This window comes from Pinus tabuliformis, chromosome X (assembly GCF_031772625.1).
Source record: "Pinus tabuliformis cultivar Carrire ecotype Pingquan chromosome X, CPIR1, whole genome shotgun sequence".
Classification (NCBI taxonomy): Eukaryota; Viridiplantae; Streptophyta; class Pinopsida; order Pinales; family Pinaceae; genus Pinus; species Pinus tabuliformis.
Genome location: NC_142308.1, coordinates 1715956479 through 1715973798, shown reverse-complemented (window position 1 = coordinate 1715973798; position 17320 = coordinate 1715956479).

Below are 17320 nucleotides of genomic sequence, written 5' to 3'. Positions count from 1 at the left end.
GGAGGAAAAGGTCATTCATTCTTTCATGAGCAGATTGGGAGAAGGAGAGCAAGAGAGCAAGAGAGATTTCTGAGCAGGGAGGAGAAGGAGACAGCAGCTTGGCACACATTCCAAGGCAGCAGTTGAGCAGATTTGTACAGCTGATTCAGCACATAGTGAAAGGCAGATTTTTGCACAAAAATCGAGGAGCAGTTTGCTGATTTTTCTGCACACAAAACGGAGGCCGTACAGCATTTATTGCTGTCCTGTTTGCTGTAATTTCCAGATTGCTGTGAGGCACGGGAAAGGAGATAAGTTGTAAATTTGCTTGCTGATTTTTTGCTGAATAATTCTCACTGTAAAAAGGGAATTTTCAGAAATAAAGAAGAGCTCTCAAACTGGTTTTCCCCAAGAGTTGTAGGGGGTTTTTCCAGGGTCAAGTTGACCAAAAATATCAGTGTTTTAATGGCTGTTTTTGATTGCTGATTTTTAATTCTGCAATTTCCAGCATTCTGAAAAATTTCCAGAATTTGTGTTTTCAGCAATATTTATTTTTTCAGTCTGTTAAATGTATAGTTATGGGAATGGGCATTTAACTACATGAGAGAAATAAGGAGAAACTGAAAACCGGGGTGGGAAAACAGAAATTTCTACAGAAAAAAGGAACATTTGTGGGCTACAATGAAACTTCGAAGGCATATAGAACCTATGTGCTTGGTCAAAGAGAAGTGGAAATAAGTCATGATGTCACTTTCGATGAAGATTCCGCTCTTGGAAAGTTTGAGACCTTCTTATCCCTAGGAAGGACAATGAAGATGATGCAGGAAAGCAGGATGAATCTCCGACAGATGACCCAATGCCCGATGTTGAAGGTCTGATGGATCCCATTGATCCACCTCCTAGTGAGCCCTCTACTTCAAGAAAAAGACCATTGTGGCTCAAAGATACTCTTGAAGATGCCGAGAGACATGTTGCACCAAGGGGAACATTTCATGAAAGCAAGAAGCCGAACAAGTACCAAGGGTACTTAGCTGCCATGAGTACCATTGTACAATTTGAGCCATGTACATTCGAAGAAGTCGTGAAGCACCAACTCTGGAAAGATACAATGAACGAGGAATATGAGTCGATCATGAAGAATAATGTCTAGGATGTGGTTCCTAGACCCAAGGGCAAGTCAGTGGTCACTTCAAAATGGCTTTACAAAATCAAACATGGAGCTGATGGGAGTGCTGAAAAGTTTAAAGCCAAGTTCGTTGCCCGAGGCTTCTCTCATAAGGAAGGATTGGACTATGGTGAGATATTTGCACTGCTTGCCCAATATACCACTATCTGTTCGATCATAGCTCTTGCTACCTCGCAAGGATGGAGCCTACACCAAATGGATGTCAAAACTGCGTTCTTGCATGGCTCACTTAAGGAGGAAGTCTATGTAGAACAACTTGAGGGGTTCGAAGTTCAAGATCGTAAGACACATGTATGCGGGTTGAAGAAAGCCCTATATGGGTTGACAGGCTCCCAAGGCTTGGTATGAGAGGATAGATAGTTATCTTATGAAGATGGAATTTACAAGGAGTAATGTTAACCCGAACCTATACTTCAAGGTTGAGAAGGATAGGCCTCTCATTTTGGTCCTTTACGAGGATGATCTCTTTCTGATTGGTGATGACCCTCTCATTCATCAATGCAAGACGGAGTTGGCTTCTGAATTCGACGAAGAAGATGCACCTAATCCACCATGCCTAACTAGCCCCAGATTTGCACCATACAGTTGTCAAATGATCCAAGACTTGCATGATGATGTGGCATCACCTACACCATCATCCTAGCCCTTGCAAGCGATCTACAGGCATCTTCGATTTGTTTGGAAACCCATGAGGACACTTGTGTGCCTCCACATGTCATTTGGAGCACCACGGGTTATTACAAGGGGCCAACCCCTTGTCCACTACTTTTGAGGGTCCTACTCTTCATTATTGCACCCATGGACCCCATTGGATCTCTTAGAGGGCCCCACGACATGCATAGATTATTAATTGACCTCTTGAGAGGTTTATTTTTTCATTTATGAGCTAGTCTGGTGGGCTTGTCACCAAAAGTTGGAGTATTAGAATATTATTTTATTTTTGGGGCTTATGTAGGCCAAGGAGGCTAATTCGAACTCCTCATTAGTGTATCAATACAAGTGAGATGAGTTCATTTGCTCATCTTCACTTTGTATTGGATCTCTTCTCTCTCTTGAGAATTTCACACTTTTTCTTGGAGGATGGATTGGAGCTTTATGGATGAATTTTGATGTGTGGATTTGGTTTATCTTGTCTTGGAGCTTCTCTATTGTCAAAATGTGGGTGGTTGGATATGTTCTATTACATGTAAGTACATGCTTTTAATGCTATTCTTGTTTTACTTTGTCATATAAATTGGATTGGTATTTTCACCATTTTTAGGGCTAATAGTTGCATGCATTTACTGCTTAAATTGTGGAATTTTATCTCTATATAGCATCTCTCAATGTATGGGCTATGTAATTTGAATGAAATTTCCTAGGGATAATTCTATCAACAAATTTATCTTGATAAGCCTTTAGAGTTTGCACATCAAAGTAGAAAAGTTGCAAGATTGCTTCTCTTTGACCTAGAAGGCTAACAAAGTAATTTTGAGGCCTCCTTGACTAGGAACCAAAGGTCCTCACTCATATTTATCATAGACTCCATTCTCCCAAGACTAAGGCATTGATCTACCAAAAGGTGGTCACCTAAAATCAACTTCTTTTCACCTTTTTCTAGGTCTAGCCAAGTTGGGTCACCTAGGGCATCATTTTCCCAACAAACTATCCCTCCAAAAAGTTTGATCTCCTAGCCTCTTCTGCATTGGTGTCTCTTCAAGACCTCCTCCAAATTTGAGGCCATTCCGATAGTGGAGTTGTGAGAAAAGCCAAGCCCTAGCTCCGAGATCAAACTTTGCCCTAGCATCCCCAAGGCTAGTGCCTCATAGGGTCAATTTAACACCTTTGAGTGAATATTCTTTCTTTGATCCTTTCCCCACCTTGTCTAGGTTTGGAACATCATTGATGCTAAACTCTCACCTCCTAACCTAGGTTGGGTCCACTTGGTCCCATGTGGTCCTGTTCCTTTGAAAAGACAATTCTTCAAGAACCATCTGGGATACCAATTTCAATAAGGATTTTAGGGATTGGGAAATTCTTTCACAACTCATATCCCCTAAACCTAACCCTCAAATCCTCTCATTCCTCTCCTAGAAGACATTGTACCTTGCTTAGAAAGCAAGCAAGCTCTATCCTTCAACCTCTTCTGGAAAGGGAATCATTTGGGTCACTCCACATCCACTCATTGATTTATCCTTCATTAGTGACTCCATAATATATCGAGTCTCCTCCCATCGATGAAAGTCCGTAAATAGTAAGGAGCCTTAGTTGAGGTGACAGTGGGCTAAGTCTCCATTTGTTGCCCTTGGCCTAGTATTTGCCCTTTAGGTCCCCTGCTAGTTTGAGCGGTAACAAGCCTCATGCAAGAAAGAAAAGAAAGGAATATTAAAAAATGCAAAAGATGGTTGGGACATTATAAGAGCACATGGGCAAAAGTCAAACATGAGCTCTACACTTATCATTATGGCCATCACCCTAGTTCCTAGGGCCTATGAGTACCTTGACGTCATTAAGGAACCCATGCACGTCCCAACCCCTGCTGGGCAATGAACTGCCCCACCTAAAGGGGGTAATAACTACTTACATCATACATAGCATGCTCTCATTTCTTGGAGCCCCGAACAGTGATACAAAGGAAAAATCAAGAAAAGGCAAAAGGTAAATGAAGAAGGGTGGAAAAACAAAGGTCTGTTGAAGGAAATGTAACTAGGTTTGGTCTTCATAAATGTACTTTTGATATTTGTATTTATTCAAGAAAAGAAATATTATTTTTATAATATATGTCAATGAGTTTCTTGCTCATTGAAATAGGTCTAGCACTATTTAAAGTGCTATAGGTGAGTCAAATAGTCAAAAGAATTATGTTGAAGACCTTAAGGGCATGTTACACCATGTATAAATATATATTAAAGTCAAAGGGAAAACCTCCAAGCAAAGTCAAGTCTACTCCTATGCAATGGCACCATCAAGAAGCTCCTTCAAGCATGCTACACCACCATGGAAACTATCCGAAGTCTGCTCAACAAATCAGCCTCCTAGCAGTCCTCAAGTCGGCCTACAAACAGTTGACAAGTCGGCCTGCAAACAGTTGACAAGTCGGCCTAAATGGAGGGACAGACCTCTATATATAGAGGTTGTCCACTCCTCTATAACGCATTCAAGTAAGCTCTGAAATCAGCAAAGAAATAAGCCGAGAGAAGGAAGGGAAGGGAAGTCTAAAGGGTCTCCAAGGTGCAGCGAAGGAAGAAGGAAGGACAACGAAGGTAAAGGACTGTTTCTAGGGCTAGAAACAATCACACGTGCAAGGAAGAGGAGGAGAAATCTGCAGGTATGACAACAGGGACAAGCATTCCATAATTTCGTGTTGTTTGGGTTTGACACTAGGCTCACAAGGCCTCCCAAGACAAGCGAAGAAACCCCTCTCTCTAGCGAAGGAAGAAAGACCCTAATTCACTAAGGGTACTCACCACACGTGAAAAACTAGGGCTGCAGAACAATGATACACTCAAGAAGGATCTCGGTTGGTCAAAGTTAAAGTATACTTGAGCAAGGGAGAGAAGAGGAACACCTCTTCTAAAAGACACTCTCAAGAAGGTCTATATCTAGACAAGAATCATAGTAAGAGAATGAAGTGTCGAAGAACAAAGTGTCGGAAGGAGGACGAAGTGTCGGAGAACAAAGTGTCGGAAGAAGTGTCGGGGAATAAGGTGTAGAAAGAAGGAAGGACTTGACTTGTGCTTGGAGGATACTCTTGTCAATGGTTTAGAGTCTGGCATTGATCAATAGAAGCTTCAATAAGAGAAATTCACTAAAAGGTTTTCCTCTCAAGAGAAGAGAGGTTTTGGCCCTGGTAGAGAACCAACATCTTGCATTCTTGTTTTTATGTTTTGGTAGCAGTTTGATGAAGTACACACATATGCACTAATAAGAAGAAGAAGAAGAATATGCTAATAAGGAAAATTAAAAATACTCCACAAATTGTTATCAAGTAACGAAGAATCACACTACACCTAATTTGCCCTAGATTCTTCAACAAGGTCGGGGTAACTCATGTATCCATGATTTCTCCCTCCTACATCTGTATGCCCATATGTGGACATTCCTCATCATTGCCACCCTTGTACCCATGGCATATGGCCTTGAGACCCCTGTGTCCCCATGTTATGAATAAAAATATTCATAAAACATCAATTAAATAATAAATATTAAAATAAGCAAATAACAAAAATAATAAATTAATTAGATTAGTTAACGTTTCATTAGTTGTGAAGAGATATGGGTCAAAAGATGTGTCATTCTATCTTCGTGGCTAGTCAATGCCTATATAGGCACACTGCCATGAAGATTTTCAGCACCATTCATATTTTTATAATACAATTACTACTACTACAAATACAAGTATACACACAATCATATTCTTGCATACAAGTTTTAATGTATCTGAGATTTGAGAACACCAGTGAACAAATATATTGTTCCAGTCGTATCAAAGCCAAGAATTCTCCCACCTATGCTGAGTTCGCCCATCCAATCCACACTTCCTCACTCTCGATCCCCATTCCACTCTCCATTGCACACCCACTCCCCCGTCTGTTCCACACCCCCTGCAGGCCCATTGCTGCGTATTTTGTCCACCGTTGTTCTTGTCCGCTAACCATCTGCCCATAAACACTATGTTCCCTGCACCATCTATCAAGTTGTGTCATTCCCTTTTCCGCTGCCCTCTGTTGTGCTTCCCATGGTGCTTTCGCTATGCCTGTTACTTGTGTCGCATTCAAATAACACACAAGACCTCGTCCCTGCCGTCAATTGCTGAGAAGGCCAATTGGTGTGAGGCCAATCAGTGCGAGGTCAAATGACGTGAGTCATTGAGGAGTCAACGCTTCAGGGAATACATTAAGTTGGGTCGTATTCGACCATACCATTGGAAAACTACATAACAAACAAATATATATATTATAATATAAGTACATAATAATAATAACTTATTATATAATTAAAATTAATTTAATTATTATTTAACAAAAAAATGGGTCTACAAGGAAGAAGAAGAACAAAATGGAAAGCAGTAGTAATGACAATAATTCGAAAAAAATTCAAGACATCGACAGAATGCACAAGTGCCTTGATGATATCGAGAGGAAGCAAGATGATTTCAGGAAGAGTCAAAACCAAATGGTTGAGGATATCATAGCAATAAAGAGCATGATGAGCCAGTTTATGGGAGGAGCCAACCCACCTTTTAATCCCTCAGAGACGCAAAGTCCAAAAACTCTAGAAGGTGGAATTTTTTCAAATCATGAAATTCCATCGATGCACGAAAAGTCGCAAATACCGCATATACAGTTTGAAGGGAGTCAATACCATACAAAGTTCTCCGACAAAGATTACCTCAAAATTAAAAGAGAATTACCAAAATACGATGGTAAGGACCATAAAGGCGCCATTGTATGGGTAAATAAGATGGACGCCATTTTCGGAGCAAATCCACCAATAGGTGAACAAGAGAAGGTCATGACCACATCCAACTACCTGGAAGCAGAAGCGTATGATTGGTTCCTATGGTGGTCTAACAAATGTGCAACTCGCTCATTCAATTGGCAAAATTTTAAAAATGCCTTGTTAAAACAATTTCACGACGAAGAAGAGGATGATGTTTACGAAAGATTCGTTCACCTCAAACAGAAGGGATTGGTAAGTGAATACACGCATGAATGGGAAGTGTTAGCAATAAGGAAAAGGGGATTCTCAGATGAAGAGCTATTAAAAATGTATCATTGTGGCCTTAAGGATTACATTCAGGAAGAATTAAAATTATATAAACCCCAAACCATTGAAGATGCCAAACACGCAGCCATAATTATTGAGAGAAAATATAAGCTCAGAATGTCATCATTCAGGGAAGACGAAGACCAACAACAACACTCGAGAAGAAAAGAAACTAACAAATGTAGGTATTGTGGAGACAAATGGACATCAGGACACAGATGCCTTAACAAGAAACTGTATACTTATGAAGTCGAGAAAGAATCAAACACTTCAAGTAACGATCCAAAAAAGAATATAAAAAAGAAAAATAGTTGTCGCAAATGTGGAGAAAATTGGACGCCAGGCCATAAATGTGAAGATGCATCCCTGCGCTACTATAAAATAGTATATGGGAAGCAAATTGAAGTACAAGAACATGATGAAGGAATCATTGTCACACCTAGTGAAGATTCAGATTCTAAGGAACCGTCATTATCTACAATTTCATGTGACTGGAAAAACCTTGATGAAAATAGTAACTCTTTCAAAGATCAAGAACAACAAGCAAGTACAAAATACATCCCACCACATCTTCGAAAGAAGAGCCAATTCCCAAAAAGGAACATTAAGCTTACTAATCCATCAACAAACATGAGGAAGAGTCTATGTCCTAAAACCTTAAGGCTCAAAGGACTCATAAAACACAGAAATGTCAATATACTTATAGATTCTGGTAGTACTCACAATTGTATAAAGTTTAAACATTGCTCTTGTTAAACAACTTGGTCTTTGTATATGCCCAATCAAAGACCTATCCATGTCTATCGCTACTAGAAGGAAAATCAAGGAAATAGGAGAATGTCAAAAAGTTTCAATCCAAAATACAAGCACTGAAGCTACAAATTGATCTATTTGGCCTATCACTCAAAGAAATGGATGTAGTTCTAGGTGCAGAATGGTTAATACAACTAGGGTGCTATACTACAAACCTTGAAGAACAATTCATGGAGTTTAATTGGCAAGGACGACATTATAAATTAAATGGTGCTAACACTTCCAGTTCCAAGGTACAAGTACTCGTGAAGAATTCACCAGTCAATGAAAGGATGCCATGTTCAACTAGAGAAAACCCTTCTGGTTGTGCTTTGAGAACAAAGCATCTCTAAAGGGGGTGGCAATGTTATGAATAAAAAAATTCATAAAATATCAATTAAATAATAAATATTGTCAGGCCAGGCAGTAACTCTCCAAAGGCAGAAAAACTGATTGGTTTATTTCATTAGGTAGCTATTGTTATATACATGAATGTGACTGATCAGTTCATCTTCTTGATGACTGTTCACATTCCAAATTTACCCAATCGCAGAGGATTAGGTGTCAACATTCCCCCCCTTAATCTGAAGGGATGTTGGTGAGTCCAAGCATCGTTCTGAATCTTTCAAGCTTTTCTCTTCCAAGCGCTTTGGTGAAGATGTCTGCAATTTGCTCATTTGTGGAACAATGACAGAGATGGATTGTTTTGGCCTCAACATGATGTCGGATCAGATGATATTTAGTATTAATGTGCTTTGTACGATCATGGAACTTTGGGTTCTTGGCCAACTTTATTGCAGAGGTGTTATCAATCATGAGTGGAGTTGATTGTACTTGTTTTACTTGCAAATCTTCAAGAATTTTCCTAAGCCACACAATTTCTTTCGTTGCTTCAGCCGCTGCCACGTATTCTGCTTCAGTTGTGGAATCTGCTGGAACTGATTGTTTGCGTGATCTCCAGGAGACAGCTCCTGGTCCAAGACTCATAGCATATCTTGAAGTAGATACCCCAGTTTCTTTGTCTCCATCGAAGTCTGAATCAGAGTATCCAATCAAGCTGAAATCGTCCACCTGTGTATACTTGATTCCAAGGTCTTGAGTTCCCTTCAAGTACCTTAGAACTCTTTTTGCAGCAGACCAATGTCCCTCACAAGGTTTTTGCATGAACCTGGAGAGGATTCCAACAGTAAATGAAATGTCTGGTCTGGTAGTAGTGAGGTAGATGAGACTTCGTACAAGCTATCTATACTTTGTTGCATCCTCAAATTCCTTTCCTTCAATAGATGTGAGCTTTAAGTTTTGTTCCATTGGAGTAGAAAGAGGATTGCACTCTGTCATGCCAAATCTGTTTAACAAATCTCCAATGTATTTCTTTTGAGAAAGAAATATGGATTTTGGATGTTGGGTTACTTCAATGCCAAGATAGTAATGAACATAGCCCAAATCAGTCATTTCAAAACTTTTCCCTAATTCCTTCTTTATGGATGCAATGTAGCTTTCATTGTTCCCTGTCATTAAAAGATCATCTACATATACCACAAGATACACAACTGTTTTGCCAATTTTCTTGACAAATAAAGTTGCATCATCAAGATCAAAATGATTGAAGTTGAGTTTCAGAAGATGCTCAGTTAGTTTTTCATACCAGGCTCGCGGTGCTTGTTTGAGGCCATACAAGGACTTCACAAGTTTGCATACTTTATGTTCATGTCCTTTCACAGCAAATCCTTCAGGCTAGGACATAAAAACATTCTCTTTTAAATCTCCATTCAAGAATGCAGTTTTTACATCCATTTGATGGACTTTCCAACCGTTCTGAGCAGCTAGTGCAAAGAGTGTCCGGATGGTGGCCCATTTTGCTGTGGGGGCAAAAGTTTCCTCATAATCGACCCCTTCCTTTTGTGCAAAACCTTTTGCCACAAGCCTAGCTTTGTGCTTGTCAAGTGAGCCATCAGCTTTGTACTTGTTCTTGTAGACCCACTTGCAGCCAATTGGTTTGGTTCCAAATGGAGGATCAACCAGCTTCCAAGTGCCATTCTTTATGAGGGCATCATAATCCTTTTTCATCGCTTCTTTCCATTCATCATGAGAAGCAGCTTCTTTGAAGGAAGTTGGTTCAAAATCTGTAGAAAAGTTCAATTCACAATCATAAGTAACATCCATATCAACAGGTGAATTAGAGTCATCTACATCACCTCCATTTTGTCGGTTTGAATTTCTGGTTCCTATTTTTCCAATTTCATTAGGATGAACACTTTCAAGTGTCTTTGTCAGCCACTTTGGGGGACCTTTCTGAGATGGTCCAGGCTGCTCTATTGATTGAGTTGGGACTGAATCAAGATTGAGTCTCCCAATTCTATCAATTACATCACTTAAAGCATCATCCGTTGTTGGAGTTTCATGCAGGGGAGATTGTTCTTCAAAAGAAGATTCCACATGTTGATCTAGTATAGGAATCCCCCCTTCAAGATGTGGAATCTGATTATCAAACTCTTGAAATGATTTCGTTTTTGTGAATCTATCCAAGCGATCAAGTTGCCGCTCAACAACATTGTCAGATTTGGATGATTCAAGAAAAATGACATCTCTAGATACAACAAACTTTTTATTTACTTCATCATAGAGATGGTATGCTTTGGAGGTGTTTGAATACCCGAGGAAGATACACTTACGACTTCTAACACCAAGTTTGTTTCTATGTACCTTTGGTATCAAAGCATAACAGGTGGAACCAAAGATCCTGAGATGTTTTACCGAAGGAACATGTCCATACCACAATTCATAAGGAGTCTTGTTTCTTATAGCATTAGATGGACATCTATTCTTTATATATGCAGCACATAGAACAGCATCAGCCCAAAACATTATCTTTACATTTTTGAAGAAAAGCATGGAACGTACCATATTCAAAATTGTTCTATTCATTCTTTCTGCTACACCATTCTGTTGGGGATTATAAGGTACAGTTGTTTGATGTTTGATCCCATGTTGGCGAAGATAGTTTTCAAATTCATTTGATGTATATTCTTTTCCATTATCAATGCGAATAGACCCAAAATATGAGATTGTGCATCATTTTCAATCCATTTATGAAAATTCTTGAATGTTTGAAAAGCATCAGATTTGTTCTTCAATAAATAAACCCAACACATTCTGGTGTAATCATCAATAAATGTCATGATATATTTATTTCCATTTGCAGAAGGAACAGGCATTGGACCACATAAATCTGAATGAATGAGTTCAAGCTTCCTATGTGCTCTTGAATGTGAATCATGAAAAGACTGTTTGCTATGCTTTCCTAGAATGCAAGCATCACATTGCTTATGTTTCCTAGGAATTGTAGGCAAACCGGCAACACCATTTTTCTTCAATAAGTGGAGACTGTCATAGTTTAAATGTCCAAATCTAGCATGCCATAATAAACTTGATGGAAGTGTACCTTCTTGATGATGAGAAATATATGACAAATGTTGTGCATGAGCAGAGGTTCCTTGCAGTTTGAGAAGTCTTTCTTCTTCTATTCCCCTCATGACAAGTGAGTGGTCAGATGCTTTTCTTACCTCAAGCTTGCCATCAAACATATGAATGGAGTGACCTTGCTGGCGGATGTGGACCAAGGACAGCAAGTTTCTCTTGAGCTGTGGGAGATATAGAACATGATCCAGAAGAAAGTCTGGAAGACCAGGCAGTTTAAGCCTGATTGTGCCAAGCCCTGATGGCTTGATTTTTGACTGATCTGCAAAGTATACTGCTCCATCAACATTGTCAGTGAAATCTTCAAAAAAATCTTTCCTATGAGTCATATGACAGGTTGCTCCTGAATCAAGCAGCCAATCATTTTTCGAAGAATCAAGTGAAGCATTAAACAAGTCTTCATTTACTCCAATGTTACATTGTGCCTAAATATAGTGAGCGGATTCAGGTGCTTTACCTTTGTCTGTATCATCAGTTTTACCTTTTTGCTGGTTTCTTTTCTGCTCAATTTTGTCCCATGGTAGCTTGCATGTAGAAGCATCATGTGATCCATTTCGTTTGCAGCGAATGCAATGCAGATCTGCCTTTTCTCCTTGAGAATGTCTGCCCCCCCTGCCTCTGAAGTATCTTCCTCTTCCTCTTCGTCCACCTCTTCCTCTTGTAGAATCTTGAGCAGGATGTTTTTCTTTATGAGCAAGGCAAACAGTCTCTTCAGAAGATTCAGGGACTGTCTTCTTTCCAAAGGCTTTCTCTCTTTCAGCAAACTTTTTCACAAGAGAGTCAAAGGTTATATCTTTAAGATTTCCATTTGCTTGTAAAGACTCAAGATAATTGGAGTAAGTAGGATAGAGTGCCTTGAGAAAAGCAATAAGAGGGATATCCAGCTCAACCTTAGTGGATTTGATATCATGCATTATGGATTTAACTTCAGATGCAAGAGCAAGAGGATCATTATTTTTCAGTTCAAGAGTGAAGAGTTTAATCATGAGCTGAACAACTTCAAGTGCAGAATGTGAGTCATAGAGTTCTTTGAGCTTTTGTAAAGCTTCAAAGGCAGTTGAATATGATGAAATATGGCGACTTACTTCTTCATTTACAGATGCTACGATTAATGCATATGCTTTGCTGTTCTTGTTATCCCAAATGACAAGCTCTTTATCTGATGTAGGTTGCACTGGGTCTTTGTCTCCTTCTCCAACACACACTCCCTTCCACAACTCATTGAAGATGAGGGTGTGTTTTATCATCCGGGACCATTCAGGATAGTTCTCCTTGCCAGTGAGAACTATTCCTACCATAGAGATGATTGAATGCATTCTGTAAAAAATTACTTCTGCTGAAAAAACTTCTGCTGATAAAAAAGTGAAATTGCACTCAAAAAGGCATTCTCAAAGGATTTCAAATCTCTTCCTTACGCACTATTTTTTCTTCAAATCCCTCTAATGTTAGATAAAAGCATCCAGAATAATACCAGCTGTTCATCCATACATAACTTCAATACTTACAAGATTATCTGAAATGCAAACTCGGTTTCACCTTATACTTATTACAATGATACCATGCAGTGAATGCAATGCGATTTATAAAGCGATCTGAGATGCGCTATTTCAATGATCATCAGCTCCGCGCCTCAGCTTATATCGACGCGAATTCAAAATTCCATTCTCTGGGACAGCGAGTAAAGATACCGGCCCTTCTTTTTTTTTTTTTTACCAGCGATTCTAGTCGGCTTGGATCACATTAATTTTGTTTTTTTAAAGCCTGTGGGATTTGAGAATGGCTAACGGCCTGGTCATTTGAGGCGGGATTTCTACACTGAAAGGGAGCGAAGAGCGCCTAGCCTCAGTCCCGCTTATTCTAGAGGCGCAGAAAATAGTTTACCATATATGCAGCTGATAGTAAAAACTTCCTTTTACAATTTTGAAGAAAAACAAAATCGATGTTGCAATTATCGACTGCAGCTCCTAGTTATATGACTGAACAGACGGTACGAATCTTTCCATACACCGCCGGAAACGATGACCGCCAAATCCAAACTGATGTAAAGGACAAGGTTATACCTTACTTACCAGGCTTCATTCGTGGGCACATGGGTTTGCGGGTAATTATAATGGATGCCAATATACAGTCCACGGTTTATGCATATTGAAATACCATCGCCCTCATCCGCTTCAAATCTTCACGCAGCTACAACTCGTTCCATAGATCATGATTCACCACCGGTGAGGCAGAGAGACGCCATCAACATGCAGAATGAAGGATAGAATATCGATCTTTGCATTCCAAGGAAATGCTCAGGTCTACAGCTGCAGTTTCCAGAGAGCCAATGTCTGGAAAATTAACCCAATCGATTCATTCTCGTAGCGCAGCAAACCGTTTCTCCAACGGAATGTACACAGGATAACGCTTTGAAACGTTTATGACATGGCTCTGACTGTTCAGAGAGCGACAGAGGCAGAGGCAGGGCAGCACTCAGCACTGAGGCAGTGGCATTTCAGGACAGAGGCAGTGGCAGAGATGAAGGGAGTTACGACTATATTTAGAACTGGCTCTGATACCATGTCAGGCCAGGCAGTAACTCTCCAAAGGCAGAAAAACTAATTGGTTTATTTCATTAGGTAGCTATTGTTATATACATGAATGTGACTGATCAGTTCATCTTCTTGATGACTGTTCACATTCCAAATTTACCCAATCGTAGAGGATTAGGTGTCTACAAATATTAAAATAAGAAAATATCAATAATAATAAATTAATTAGATTAGTTAATGTCTCATTAGTTGTGAAAAGACATGGGTCAAAAGATGTGTCATTCTATCTTTGTGGCCAGTCAATGCCTATATAGGCACACTGCCACGAAGATTTATAAGAACCATTCATATTTTTATAATACAATTACTACTACTACAAATACAAGTATACACACAATCATATTCTTGCATACAGGTTTTAATGTATCTGAGATTTGAGAACACTGGTGAACATATATATTGTTCCACCCCATCCATCTCATCATTATTCAAGGAAAATGATGAGATGGATGTAGTTCTAACTTCTAAGTGCAGAATGGTTAATACAACTAGGGTGCTATACTACAAACCTTGAAGAACAATTCATGGAGTTTAATTGGCAAGGACGACATTATAAATTAAATGGTGTTAACACTTCTAGTTCCAAGGTACAAGTACTCGTGAAGAATGCACCAGTCAATGAAAGGATGCCATTCCATCGCAACAATGTTCAACTAGAGAAAACCCTTCTGGTTGTGCTTTGAGGACAAAGCATCTCTAAAGGGGGTGGCAATGTTATGAACAAAAAAATTCATAAAATATCAATTAAATAATAAATATTAAAATAAGAAAATATCAATAATAATAAATTAATTAAATTAGTTAATGTCTCATTAGTTGTGAAGAGACATGGGTCAAAAGTTGTGTCATTCTATCTTTGTGGCCAGTCAATGCCTATATAGGCACACCGCCACGAAGATTTGTAAGCACCATTCATATTTTTATAATACAATTACTACTACTACAAATACAAGTCTACACACAATCATATTCTTGCATACAGGTTTAAATGTATCTGAGATTTGAAACACCAGTGAACATATATATTGTTCCACCCCATCCATCTCATCATTATTCACATGAGCCCTATCAATTGAAGGATGTACCTTGGACTTATCTTTCCCCTTAGGGGTTGGGAACACCTAATAGGGTTGTTTATTAACACTCCTACCTAGGGAAGTAACACTACTTCAAGTTCAAAGCCCCAAATTTGGAAGGGAAAACCCCATATGAAGTCTCACTATGCCCTTGATAAACAAGCTTGTTTCACTTAGATGCACTAATGAATTATTGTACCTGAAGGTGAGGAGGCACATTGGACATTATATGTAACTAGAAGGTGGTTTCATCATGGGTTAGGTAACTTAATTAGGGCCCAAGTCCAGCAAAGAGAATCATATTGACACCATAGGGGATGTGTTGAGAGCCATGGAACTCCCATCATATGTAGAGCATCATTTCACACCATGGGCACCCTCAACACCTCCAGTACGTTGTTTATTGCCCCACATTATTCACGAGATGATGCACTTGGACCAGTGTGCCCAGCCAACATACCATTATGGAGTGGTAATTGATCTGAGGCATAGAGGAGGTTTGTCTCACCCTTGAGACATAGGAGGGCATGCACCATCATCAGTTCCCTCATTTGGATCATTATACAGGCTATTCTATCATCAGGAGACCCATGAGACCAACAGTTGTGACCCAAACCCACTTTGGGGCCCCACATGATGACTTGCATGGAAAATTAGGGGTCATCCCCTAGTTTGTGATTTATGGAGCCCTCTCTCACATCTTGGCACCTAGAGGACTCAACGTGGCCCTCCAATGGCCCTACATCAGCATGATGTCATCAATTCAACTAGCATATGGATGGCTAATTCATAATTTATGAAAGCTACTTGGTCGGCTTGTGACCAAGGCTTGTTTCTTGCTCATTATTTTAATATTTTGGGGGCTAATTAGGCTAATTCGACTTAGTGAGACTCATATAAATAGAACACAAGTTCATTTGTGAGAGATGATCATCATACTTGGATTAGTTTGCTTGTAAAGAACTCGCACTTTTTCTTTGGAGTTATTCGAGACATTTTATAATGCATTTTGATGTGTGGAAGATGATTCTCTTTTCTTCTTTAGAGCTTCTTCTTGAATGATGGATGGATATATTGCATGTCTCTTTGAAAGTGCTTCTTGTTGACGGAATTTTTCTTTGAAAAGTTGTTTAATATATGGAATTGTTGCTCTAGAATATCAAATTTGTGCCCTAATTGTTGAAGATTAAATTTGGAAAGCTTTTCTAGAAGAGTATTGCATATGTTATCAAATGCAAGGCATGTAATGAATGTTCCTAGTGAATGAATGTATTTGAATTCTTCATGACACTCCATTATATCTTGAAGAGGGTAAATGTTTGAAATTGGTACCTAGGGCATCAATTTCATGTTAGTTTTTGATGGATATGATAGCATCGGACAAGTGTTCTAGTCACTAAGGTGTTAGAGAGGCTAAGGAACAAGAGATCTCCAAACAAAAAAAAGGTTTCGAGAGAAAACACTTAGAAACCTCTCAATTAAATTAATTGATCAATAATTAAAAAGTTCCTAACTTAGGAAAATTGATTAATTAATGGGTATTAATCGAGAAAAAAGATTTTGCTCTACAAACTTCTGGAAAAGTGATTTGACAAAGTCTAAGATGATCTGAGTCATCAATCATGATTAGAACTTGGTCGTTGATGCTCCAGCAAGAGATTATAAGAGCATATCGAAGGGATTGGAGAAGATAGATCAAGAGAGCAAGGCAGTTCGAATTACCCAATTCACAGTATTCAACAGGGCGCAGTTCAAGCCAGGTGATCTGAAAATGAAATCTAAGACAATTATAAGGTATTACAGACTCATGTGCATGGATATGCCTATGTTACTTTATGCAATGGATTGATAAGATTGCAAAATACATAGACAATGAAGCAGCTAAAGAAGCATAAGAATAATACACATAAACACAGCAAATTTAATAAGGAGTTCAGCCAATACTCCTGGGCTACATCTCTTGGTCCAGCCTTTAGTGGTGGCCTCTCTATTATGTCTTCAGAACAGAGTTTTACAAAAGTATGAGCTCAACTTGAGTCTCAAAACACAACAGATACAACAGCAAGAATATTGCTTGAACCTCTCAAGTCTCTCTGAGTACACAGACTCACTCTATCACTCTTTGTCTCTGTCTTTGCTCTATCTCTTGGAACTACCTGTTCATTTCCGCTTCTCGGTTTTCTGTCTCCCAACCTCTGTCTGCTCGAATCCCTCTTCTAGCATTAAATAATCATTGCATAACGCCTTAAGGGGAGCTGACCACCTATTCTGCAACAGATGAGCGCATCGGGCCTTTGAAATCCCTGAAATGGCCACTTTCTGTTAACACAGAGAAATGCATTCAAAACCGTGAAAATCCGCCAAAAACATTGTTTATTTGGACTTCAAAAGTCCTCAAATCCGGCCTATTCTCATATCGGGTCCATCCGTTATCGCTATCGCAAGTTGCTTCGGCCTTGTTCCAACGTTTC